We start from the raw sequence: 10,305 nt of genomic DNA, 5'->3' as shown, positions 1-10,305 counted from the left end.
CTCTGCCAGTAATTAATTCTGTCTTGTTTGCATTGTCACTCACTTTCTCTCTCTGTATTATTATGTTTTTTAAAGACTGATTTATTTACTTGAGAGGCAGAGTTACAGAGGGAGAGACAGAGAGAAAGGTCTTCCACCCACTGGTTCACTCCCCAGATGGCCACAACAGCTGGAACTGATCCGATCTGAAGCCAGGGACCAGGGGCTTCTTCCAGGTCTCCTATACAGGTGCAAGGACTCCAACACTTGAGCCATCTTCCACTGCTTCCACAGAGAGCTGGATTGGAAGAGGAGCATCCGGGACACAAACCAGCGCCCACATGGGATGTCAGCGCCACAGGCGGAGGCTTAGCTCACTGCACCACTCTGCCAGCTCCATGTATCCTATTTCTAATGATGGCTTTATTGAGTTAGCAGTTTCATACCACACACCCTGCCCACTTAAAGTGTACTAGTCTATGGTCTTTAGTATGTTCGCAGACTCGTGCAGCCAACACTGCCGTCAGTGTTCAAGTACTTCTCCTTAAAAAGAAACCCTGTTCTCTTCAGCTACCCGCAGTCTCAGCCTCCAGGCAACCCCTGATCTGCTTTCTGGTGCTGCGTGAAACAGGAGGGTCTTCAAAACGTTCATGAGGATGGGACCCGTGCAAAAAACTCCGCATAGGCTTCAAAGATGGTTCTGCACCCTGTCTTTTTTTTTTTTTTTTTTTTTTCCACAGGCAGAGTGGACAGTGAGAGAGAGAGACAGAGAGAAAGGTCTTCCTTTGCCGTTGGTTCACCCTCCAATGGCCACCGCGGCCGGCGCACCGCACTGATCCAATGGCAGGAGCCAGGTACTTATCCTCTGCACCTTGTCTTTTAACGACATTTGCACTAACCTTTTGAAGTACCTTCCTAGGATCATACGTGGTCTTCTGTGACTCACTTCTGCAATTTAGCAAAGGGTTTTCAAGACTCATCCAGTCTGTGGCACAGGCCAGTGCTTCACGCTTCTTCCCGTGGAAACCCAGCATGGGATGTCACGGGATGGAGATGTCACATGTGAGTGACGCAGCCCTCAGCTGACGGATTCTGGGGCTGCTGCTGCTTTTTTTTTTTTTTTTTCCTCTTTAAAGATGTATTTATTTGAAAAGCAGAGTTACAGACAGAGGGCGAGACAGAGAAAGAGATCTTCCATCCACTGGTTCACTCCCCAAATGGCAACCATAGCCAGAGCTGGGCTCATCTGAAGCCAGGAGCCGGGAGCTTTATCCGGATCTCCCTGGTGGGTGCAGGGGCCCAAGCACTTGGGCCATCTTCTGCTGCTTTCACAGGCCATCAGCAGAGAGCTGGATGGGAAGTGGAGCAGCAGGGACTCAAACTGGAGGGCATGTGGGATGCGGGCACTGCAGGTGGAGGTTTAACCTGTGCCACTGTATAGGCCCCCAGGGGTCATGTCTATATGTGGCTGTTGTGAACCAGGCTGCTATGAGCATGCAAGGCAGATTCTGGTTCCTCTTGGGCCTCTACCTGGGAGCAGCGTGGCTGGGTCATACGATAACCAGATGCTTAACTGTCGGACTGTTGGAGGACTAGGAATGTGCCCATTATTACTGCACCCGAACCCATTTGAGTGTCAGCTGCAGACATGTCCTTTATCCCCGAATAACTAGAGAGAAAAAGATCCAAGGGCGTTCTTTTTCATAACCACATTTCAGTGATCAAATTCAGGAAATTCAACACTGATGCAAGATTTCTGTGTAGTATCCGGTCCATATTCAAATGTTGCCAATTATGCCCTTTATGGCAGCCCCCACCCCATCCAAGATGCAGGCCAGGAACCAGGCTCTCACTGCATTTCCTTGGCCTGTCTCTCTGGTCTCCGGTCTGGAACAGTTCCTCACCTCTGTAGTTTGGATGGATGAGGTTCAAGCCTTGTCCTTTGCGTGGGCACCGAGGTCCTGTCCGGCGCTTGGCACCAGCCCTGGCCCCGGCTAACCCGGGAGGGGCCGAGGGGCCGAAGGGACCGGGACCGATCGCAGCCCTTGACCGGGAGGGCGCACGGGCTGTGGAAAATTCCTCACCTGGAGGAGGAGTGGAGGCGGCGGTGGCGGGCCTCCTTCCCGCCCTTTCCCGGGAACATCCCGCCGACCTGGAGGGCGAGGGGCGTGCCCCGGGCCCGGCGCCGCGGCGGGCGCTTCCCGTCGCCTCCCTGCGGACGCCCGGGGCTCCAGGCTGAGGCCGGCCCGGGAAGGGCCGCGGAGGGAGGCGTCGCCACGTCCGGGAAGCGCAGGCGGGGGAGCCCCGCGGCCCGGCGCGAGGAAGGCGCTGCCCCTTCTGGGAAGGGCCTGGATGCGGAGTCCGCCCAGCCCGCGCCTCTGCTCCGGATGGCGTGAGCGCGCGGGGCGGGCTCGGGACGTGGCTGCGCGGATTCTGCTCAGAGGCTCGAGGTGGAGATCGGGGCGGGGGGCAGCTTCGCTTGGCCAGGGGCCGGCTGCTCCCGGTCAAGGGCTCCAGCGATCTGCGAGAGACTTCTGGGTGCTCCCTCAGCGTGTCCGAAGGAGAGCTCTTACGGCTCCCAAGTTCTGCATTCATTCGTTCATTCATTCGTTCTTTCGGGGTTGAAGGTCTCTGCATCTCACCCCTGCCTGTCTCTCTTGCAGTCCTGGTCCCAGCCTGCTTGTGCTGGGAACACCTGTCCCCCTCAGCCCTCTGTAACAACGTGGGGGACAGACCACCAGGGCAAAGACAGAGCCTGGGGGGGGGGGTGGTCAGCTGGGAGATGCACCACAGGAGCACATGAGGTTGGGCCAGTGGTGGCCCTGTGATGTCACACCGTGACAGCCGGCAGCTGTCTTCTGTCCTCAACAGCCTTTCAGGGTGGGAAAAGTTCAGGCAAGGACCCAGGTTTCCAGGGGAGAGGTGTGGGGGGTGGTTTTAAAGAGGCTGCACTGGGTCCCCACATCCCGTATCACAGTGCCTGAATTCTAGTCCCAGCTCCTCCAGCCTGCTGATGTGCCCCCTGGGGAGGCAGCAGGAGCAGGTTCAGCTACCTGGACCCCTCACGCCCTCGCCCTCGTGGTAGAGGGGAACTGAGTTCCTGGCTCCTGACTTCTGCCTGGCCCAGCCCTGGCTGTTGCAAGCATTAGGGGAGTGAACTGGCAGATGGAAGATAGATCTTTCTCTCTGTCTCTCCGTGTCTCTCTCCCTTTCAAATAAAATGAAAATGAATAAATGACTTCTGATTTTCTTGACAAATAAAGAGATCTCTCAACACCAGGCTTTCATTCCACGTGGCCGCCGCAGCCGAGTCTGGAAGTCTGCCTGGAGCTGGAGATGACCCCAGTTCCCACCCTCCTTATTTTTAAGATTTATTTTATTATTGATCTGAAAGAGTTATAGAGAGAGGGGATGCACGTGCGCGCACACACACACACACACATACAGATCTTCCATCCACTGGTTCACTTTCTAAATGGCTTCAATGGCTGTGACTATGCCAGGCCGAAGGCAGGAACCTGGAACTCCATCCTGGTTTCTCACGAGGGTCCAGGAGCCCAAACACTTGGGCCATCTTCTGTTGCTTTCCCAGGCACATTAGCAGGGTGCTGGATCGGAAGTGGAGCAGCCAGAACTTGAACTGGTGCCCATATGGGATGCCAGCATTGGAGGCAGCAGCTTAACCCGCTACACCACAGTACCAGCGCCCACCCCCCCACACTGTAAAACTATTTTAGTGCCTTTGTCTGCCTGTTTCCCAAGGGTGCCTGTGTGCTCCGTACCACCTCAGGAAGGAGAAGGGGCTGGGAACATTTGCCCTATTTTATACAGGTGGAAAAAAGAGAAGTCCCCCACCTTGCCCAAAGTCACGGCCAGGGAGGAGCTGGGCTGGGATTCTCCCCAGCGTTTCTGCCTGCACCGTCCATGCTCTGCACTAGTCTCTGCTTGGTCATGGTTGGAGATTTGGGTCCCTAGCAGCAGCTGGTTGGACTGTAGATACGGACGGCATATGAAAACTCCTTGGCCAGCCAAGGCGGAGGCCCTGTAGGCCCCTGCAGAGTCTTGGGCTGGGCTTATAAACTCTTGGGTGAGGTGCTGGGGAGGCACTTTACCAAAGCAGAAGGTGAGGAGGGCCCATTAGGGGTCCCGCAGCAAACTCAGGCAGCCTCCACGCGGGGCACCGATCCCTTGGTAGTCTGGGTCGTGGTCTCCCTTCCTGGCTTCTCCCTCCTCCTTGGAAGTACGCCCCTCCAGCAGTGTGCTCTCCGTGCCCCACGTGGCAGACACTGGCGGAGAACAGTGCCAAGTCCCCGTCAGTCTGTAAGTCACAGCCCAGCATGCTCCAGTCAGGCACCCCCGGGGAACGCTCACTCTCTGGCTGTGTGTTCTCCTCGCTCGCCAGCCCTCTCCCTGGATGGGCTTGTCCCCGGCTCCCTAGCAGTTTCTAGAAATAAACCAAAGGGTGGCACCTTAGGGTCACAAGGTGTTGCCTGCTTCATAACGACTCAGCTGTAGATGGCACCTACGGTTTACAAGACCCTTTCCCGTCCATGCTCACTTTATGAAGTGAGCAGAGAAGTTTGCGAAAGGATCGTATAGGACAGAGCAAGAATTCTTAAGTTCCACCCTCAGTCCTGCTCCTCACCTGGAGCAAATTCACTTCCTCTTTTTCAGCTTCCATTTTCTCATTGATTAAAAAACAAACAAAAAGAGTCGATCTCTCTGGAGCAAGGTTACTGCGCTGTGTAACACCTGGAGAAAGGGGTCATCTTGGAATTGTGCAGAGAACCCCCGGAGCGAGCGTGTGTCACGTGGATTAAGTGACATAACTCAAGCACTAGCACAGGCCTGAGACAGCGGGTGAGTAACCAGTGCTTCTGCAGTGCTCACTCAATCACTCAGCATGCAGGGTTCCGAGGGGCGCTCACGGGAAGGAGGCGGTAGCACGGGCTCCCCGTGCCTGGTGGGACCTTTCCTGCACAGTTCTCTGCCACGTGACGTGGCCCTTTGCCCTAGGCCTCGGGGCTCCCAGCCGGCTGGAGGTGCAGAGTTCTGTGCGGGGCCTGGAGTGCGGGGCCTGGGCTGTGTAATGACCAGCCTTCCGCTCACTTGGAGTTTCCGCTGGGGGGCTGGAAGCCGCTGCATCCAGATGGCTAATTGCTTTGTGCCTGTTTCTGCAAATCACAGTGATTCACTGTCCCTGCTGAAAACACACTCTCTTTTCAAAGATTTAATGGTTTCCAAAATTAATTTAGCCTCATCTGTTATCCCCCTGCCCTCTGCACCGTCCCCTCCCCCAAAGCCCTCCTTCCTTTCCCCGCCCTCCTGTGGGGATGGGACTTTCTGCTGCAGGGCACCGTGCTGTGGGCTGGGAAGCGCAGCACCCTTTGCGGGGTCACCCGAGCACAAGCTGGGTGTGGAGATGTTGGGTGGGAGCCCAGAGGGCCACGGCTGGTGCCAGGGCCTCTCATCTTCCCCCATCCTGCACGCTTGGCCACCCAGCCCCGGCTGGCCACGCCCAGCCAAGGAACTCCGGGCAGCCGCTCCCCATTCGCACTGCTTTGCTGATCGGAAAGCAGCAGAAGATGGCCCCCGTCCTTGGGCCCCTGCACCCGTGTGGGAGACCAGAAGAAGCTCCTGGCTCCTGACTTCAGATCGGCCCAGCTTTGGCCATTGCAGCCATTTGGGGAGTGCACCAGCAGATGGAAGACCTCTCTCTCTGCCTCTCCTTCTCTCTCTCTGACTTTCAAGTGAATAAATAAATCTTAAAAAAAAAAAAAAAAAGCAACTCTCAGAGAGCACCTGCTTTTTGCATGTGAGGGACGTGGTTAGTTTTGTTTTTGATGGTTCGCTATGGGTTCATGAGACCTGGAGGCCGAAGCCCTAAGAGGCTGGAGGTTTGGGGTCTACCTCTGTCTGACATGGATTTGTTTCTTTGTCATCTTCGGACATCTGTTCTTTCCTAACAATATAAAGACCATAGCATTCCTAGCTCACTCCTGATTCATTTATTTAATAAGCATTTCTTGAGCCTTTCCGTGTGCCAGGCATGTACTAGGTACTGAAGGTACAGTGGGAAAACAGGGCCACGAATCTGGCCTTCCAGGAACTCAGTCTCAAGGGGCGGGGGGGGGGGGCGGAGTACAGCAGGTCTCCCTCTCGGTAACTGTTAGATCTTGCTTTACGGATTTCAAGGCTGTGTTGTTAAGTACATTTAAATTCTTGGTTATTATGTCTTGTTGCTTTGAACAGTAGGAAGTATCCCATTTTGACCCTTGTAATGCTTTTAACCTTAAATTCTCTTTTATTTATTTGTCTTAAAATTTTTTACTTATTTATTGAGAGGCAGAGAGAGAGAGAGAGCAAGTGGGCACTTGCAAGAGCTCACGTTCGCTATATCCTCCTCCAAATGCCCTCATTGCTAGGGTGGGGTTGGGACTGGAGCCAGGAGCTGGGAACTCACTGCAGGTCTCCCACATGGATGGCAGGAATGCACTTACTTGAGCCATCACTGCTGTTTCCCAAAGCTCTGTATTGAAAGGAAGCTGGAGTCGGGGCCCAGAGCTGGAAACAACTCAGGCACTCTGCTGTGGAATGCAGGTATTTTAACTGATAGGCTAAACACCCTTTCCAAATTCATTTCTTTTGCCCATCGGTGGAGGACTGGTTCAACAAGCTACAGTACATCTACCCAATGGAGTATATGTGGCTGTGAAAAAAAAAGAGACACTTCTCTTTATGCTGCTACCAAATGAGTTGCAGTATGTGTCACTGGCGTGGAAAAACAGGGTGGGTAAAATATATATTGTATGCTACTGTTTAAGACAAATAAGTGTTCATCCATGGGTATGCTTGCTTGTACATTAAAAAGCAGAAGGGGGCCAGTGCTGCAGCTCACTAGGCTAATCCTCCGCCTGTGGCGCCAGCACCCCAGGGTTCTAGTCCCATTTGGGGCACTGATTCTGTCCCAGTTGCTTCTTTTCCAGTCCAACTCTCTGCTGTGGCCCGGGAGTACAGTGGAGGATGGCCCAGGTGCTTGGGCCCTGCACCCCATGGGAGACCAGGAGGAAGCACCTGGCTCCTGGCTTTGGATTGGCGCAGCGCACTGGCCACAATGCACCGGCCATAGTGGCCGCTTGGGGAGTGAACCAGCGGAAAAAGGAAGACCTTTCTCTCTGTCTCTCTCTCTCTCATTGTCTAACTCTGCCTGTCAAAAAAAAAAAAAAAAAAAAAAAAAAAAAAAAAAAGCAGAAGGGGCAGGTGTTTGGCCTGGCAGTTAGGATACCAGTGAAAATGCCTGCACCCCCACATTAATGTGCTTGGGTTTGATGCCTGACTCCTGCTCCTGACTCCAGCTTCCCACTAATATCAGTGTATTGTATCAGTGTATTATATAATTGAAGGTTTCTAAGAAAATACACTTTTAAAATTATTTATTTATTTGATAGAGACAGACAGACAGACAGAGCTCCTATCTTCTGGTTCTCTTTCCAAATACCCGCAACAACCTGAGCTGGGCCAGGCTGAAGCCAGGATCCAGAAACTGGATGGGGGTGGCAGGGACCCATGTCATTGAGTTGTCACCTGGTGCCTTCCAGGGTGTGCTTTAGCACGAAGCTGGCATTGGAAGTAGAGTCAGGGCTTGAACCCAGCTCCTCCAACATGGGACATGGGCATCCCAAGTGGCTTCTTCCCTACCTGGCCGAGTGGCTGCCCCACCACTGTAACGTTTTATAGTTCCTCCTTTCTGGAGAATTGTCTGCCATGATCTCCGTGAATGTTACATTGTGCCATCCCCTCCACTTTCTCCAGGATTCACATGCTAGGAATCACGCACTTCCCTTCCGTCCTATCTCTTTTATTTTTCTAGCTATGACCTAGGTGACTTCCTCATTTGGATTTTGCAAGTCTCTGAAGCCCTGTGCCTTAGACCAGAGCTGAAGAGCACGCACAGAACTGCTCAGCCGCGGTGCAGAGCAGGCTGCTCAGAGATGGGGGTCCCTGCTGTTTCAGTGGCGTCCGTTTTGGTGTGTGGAGAAAGGGTCAAAAAGAGCTGGCACTTTTGCTTATTCTAATTTTTCTCCCTACATAGATAACAAGCTGGCTAAATATAAAAGGGGCTTGCTGCATCTTCGCTGGCTTCGGTAAGTTCTTGGCTTTGTATTAAGACGTGGGAGTCTGAGAGATACCATCCATTGATGTTCTGCATGATAATGGATGTTTTTGTTTTCTTACATTTTCCCTTCCACATATTCCCCGTGAAAGTGTTTATGAATTCTAAATATGAAATCTATAGTTAATTTTTATACTACGACTATAAATACTGCTCACTGTGGAACAATATTACAAAATCGCATTCTCTCCAGCTTTGTGTTTCTCTTGTAGTTAACAATTGCCATAAATTTTCTTTTGCTTAGTTTTAAAAATTGTTATTGTTAATATTTCCCAAATGTTCCTCCAAAGTGTATCTGTTAAATATCTAGTATTTTCCCCCCAAAACCAAGCATGAGAAACAGTCTATCCCTGCCCCCCTGCCCCCACTCCGGGGCCTCCTCCCGTGCCCTCTGTGGTCCAGCTTGGATGGCGCACTCTCTACACCTGCGCTCAGGTGTCAGCTCAGGACTTCTCCTCCGTCAGTCTTCCCCTTGGACGGCTCCCCTGTTTTCTGAAGTCCCTTTGTTCTTTGTTCTTGGCTTAGTCTTTCATTTCACTGAATCATATCTTCCACTATCTTCCTAAGAGAAGGTGCGTGGGAGGTAAAAATTTTGAGTTGCTACATTTCTGAAAATATCTTTATTCCACACTTATCCTTTATTTGGCTAAGTATAGAATACGAGGATAAAAGTAATTTTCACCCAGAACTGAGGGTGTGCAACACCACTCTCTGGAGCCTCCTGCCACCGAGATGTCCAGGGCCACACAGATCCTCACTCCTTCATATGTGGCAAGATGTTTCCCTTCCGAAGTTTCTAGGTTATTCTCATTATCCTGACATTCTGAAATTCAAAATGTTACCTTGGTAGTCTCTCCCCCTGCACTGGACATGCAGTAGCCACTTTCAATTTGGAGATTCATGTCTTCACTTCTGGGAAATTATCTTACATTATTATTATCCATATATATATATACATATACATATATATATATATATAATCTCCTACCTTTTGTTTTCTGAAGTTTATTATAGATATTGGAAGTCCTTGAATGCTAACACTCTTTTATATAGTTTTCATTTCTTTATCTTTAAAATTTTTTGTTTGTTTACTTATTTTTTTGGAGAGACAGAGGGACAGAAAGCTCCCAACTGCTGCTTCATTCCCCAGATGTCTGCAAGGCTGGAGTTGGGAGACAGGAACTCAGCCCACATCTCCCATGTGGGCGGCAGGGTCCCAAGCACTGAGCCATCACCTGCCATCTCTCAGAGTGTGCATTAGCAGGAAGCTGGAACTGGGAGTGGAGCTGGGACTGGAACCCAGATGCTCCAAGATGGGAGGGGTGCAGGCATCCTAACCATAGGCCAAATCCCGCCCCCCACCATTCTTTTTAAAATTCTACATTCTGGGAAATATTTTCAACTTTCTTTTCCTACTTTTTTGTTGAATCTTTTGTTTTAGCTATCACATTTTTTTTTTATTTCTAAGAGCTTCCTGCCATCCTGATTGCTCCTTTTCCACACCATTCTTTTCTTTTTCATGGGCTTGCATTTTTTTTTAAGCTCTCAGAGGCTATTAATTGAATGTAAACATTGGGGTCTGTGTCGTAGCACAGCAAGCGAAGCGGCCGCCTGCAATGCCAGCATTCCGTATAGGAGTGTGAGTTCAAGTCCCGGCTGCTCTGCTTCCTGCCCAGCTCCCTGCTGATGTGCCTGGGAAAGCACCAGGAGATGGCCCACGTGCTTGGGCCTCTGCCACGCATGTGAGAGACCATGGAGCTCCCAGCCCCAGGCTTTGTCCTGGACCAGCCCTGGTCATCGTCACCACCTGGGGAGTGAACCAGCAGAAGGAAGATTTCTGTCTCTCCCTCCCTCAAAGAAATACATAAACATTTAGAAAAATTAAATGGAAACATGAAAACTTTTAAATGTTTTGTTTTGGTCTCTCTCTTTTCATGTGGGATACTTGGCAAAGTCTTGGTGGTCCTGGGTTATCCAACCAGATGAAACAGGCCGCTCTGTGGGGGTTGGGTGGGGGTGGAATTTGGGGGGCTTCACTCTCTGGCCATGGCATTGAGTGACCGTGAAAAGTCAAAGTGCAGGGGACTGTTCTCGGGGCTAGGAAACTGTGAGGGCTCCTCCAGTCGTCTACCAGCGGGCAGATAGCTGATAGG

At 51.5% G+C, this 10,305-nt stretch overlaps 1 long non-coding RNA gene across 1 annotated transcript; it reads left to right on the top strand.

Annotated features, from left to right (window-relative positions):
• Positions 1-406: 406 nt before the first annotated feature.
• Positions 407-10,060, top strand: LOC103347711 (uncharacterized). Its single transcript, XR_016229524.1, has 3 exons — positions 407-833; positions 4,654-4,839; positions 8,072-10,060. It is a non-coding gene; the product is annotated as an uncharacterized LOC103347711 (long non-coding RNA).
• The last annotated feature ends 245 nt before the right edge of the window (positions 10,061-10,305 follow it).

This window comes from Oryctolagus cuniculus, chromosome 2 (genome assembly GCF_051225735.1).
Source record: "Oryctolagus cuniculus isolate XC-2025 breed Fujian yellow rabbit chromosome 2, ASM5122573v1, whole genome shotgun sequence".
In the NCBI taxonomy this organism is placed as follows: Eukaryota; Metazoa; Chordata; class Mammalia; order Lagomorpha; family Leporidae; genus Oryctolagus; species Oryctolagus cuniculus.
Note: the sequence above shows the minus strand (reverse complement) of the source record. Positions and strands in the feature narration are given on the sequence as shown.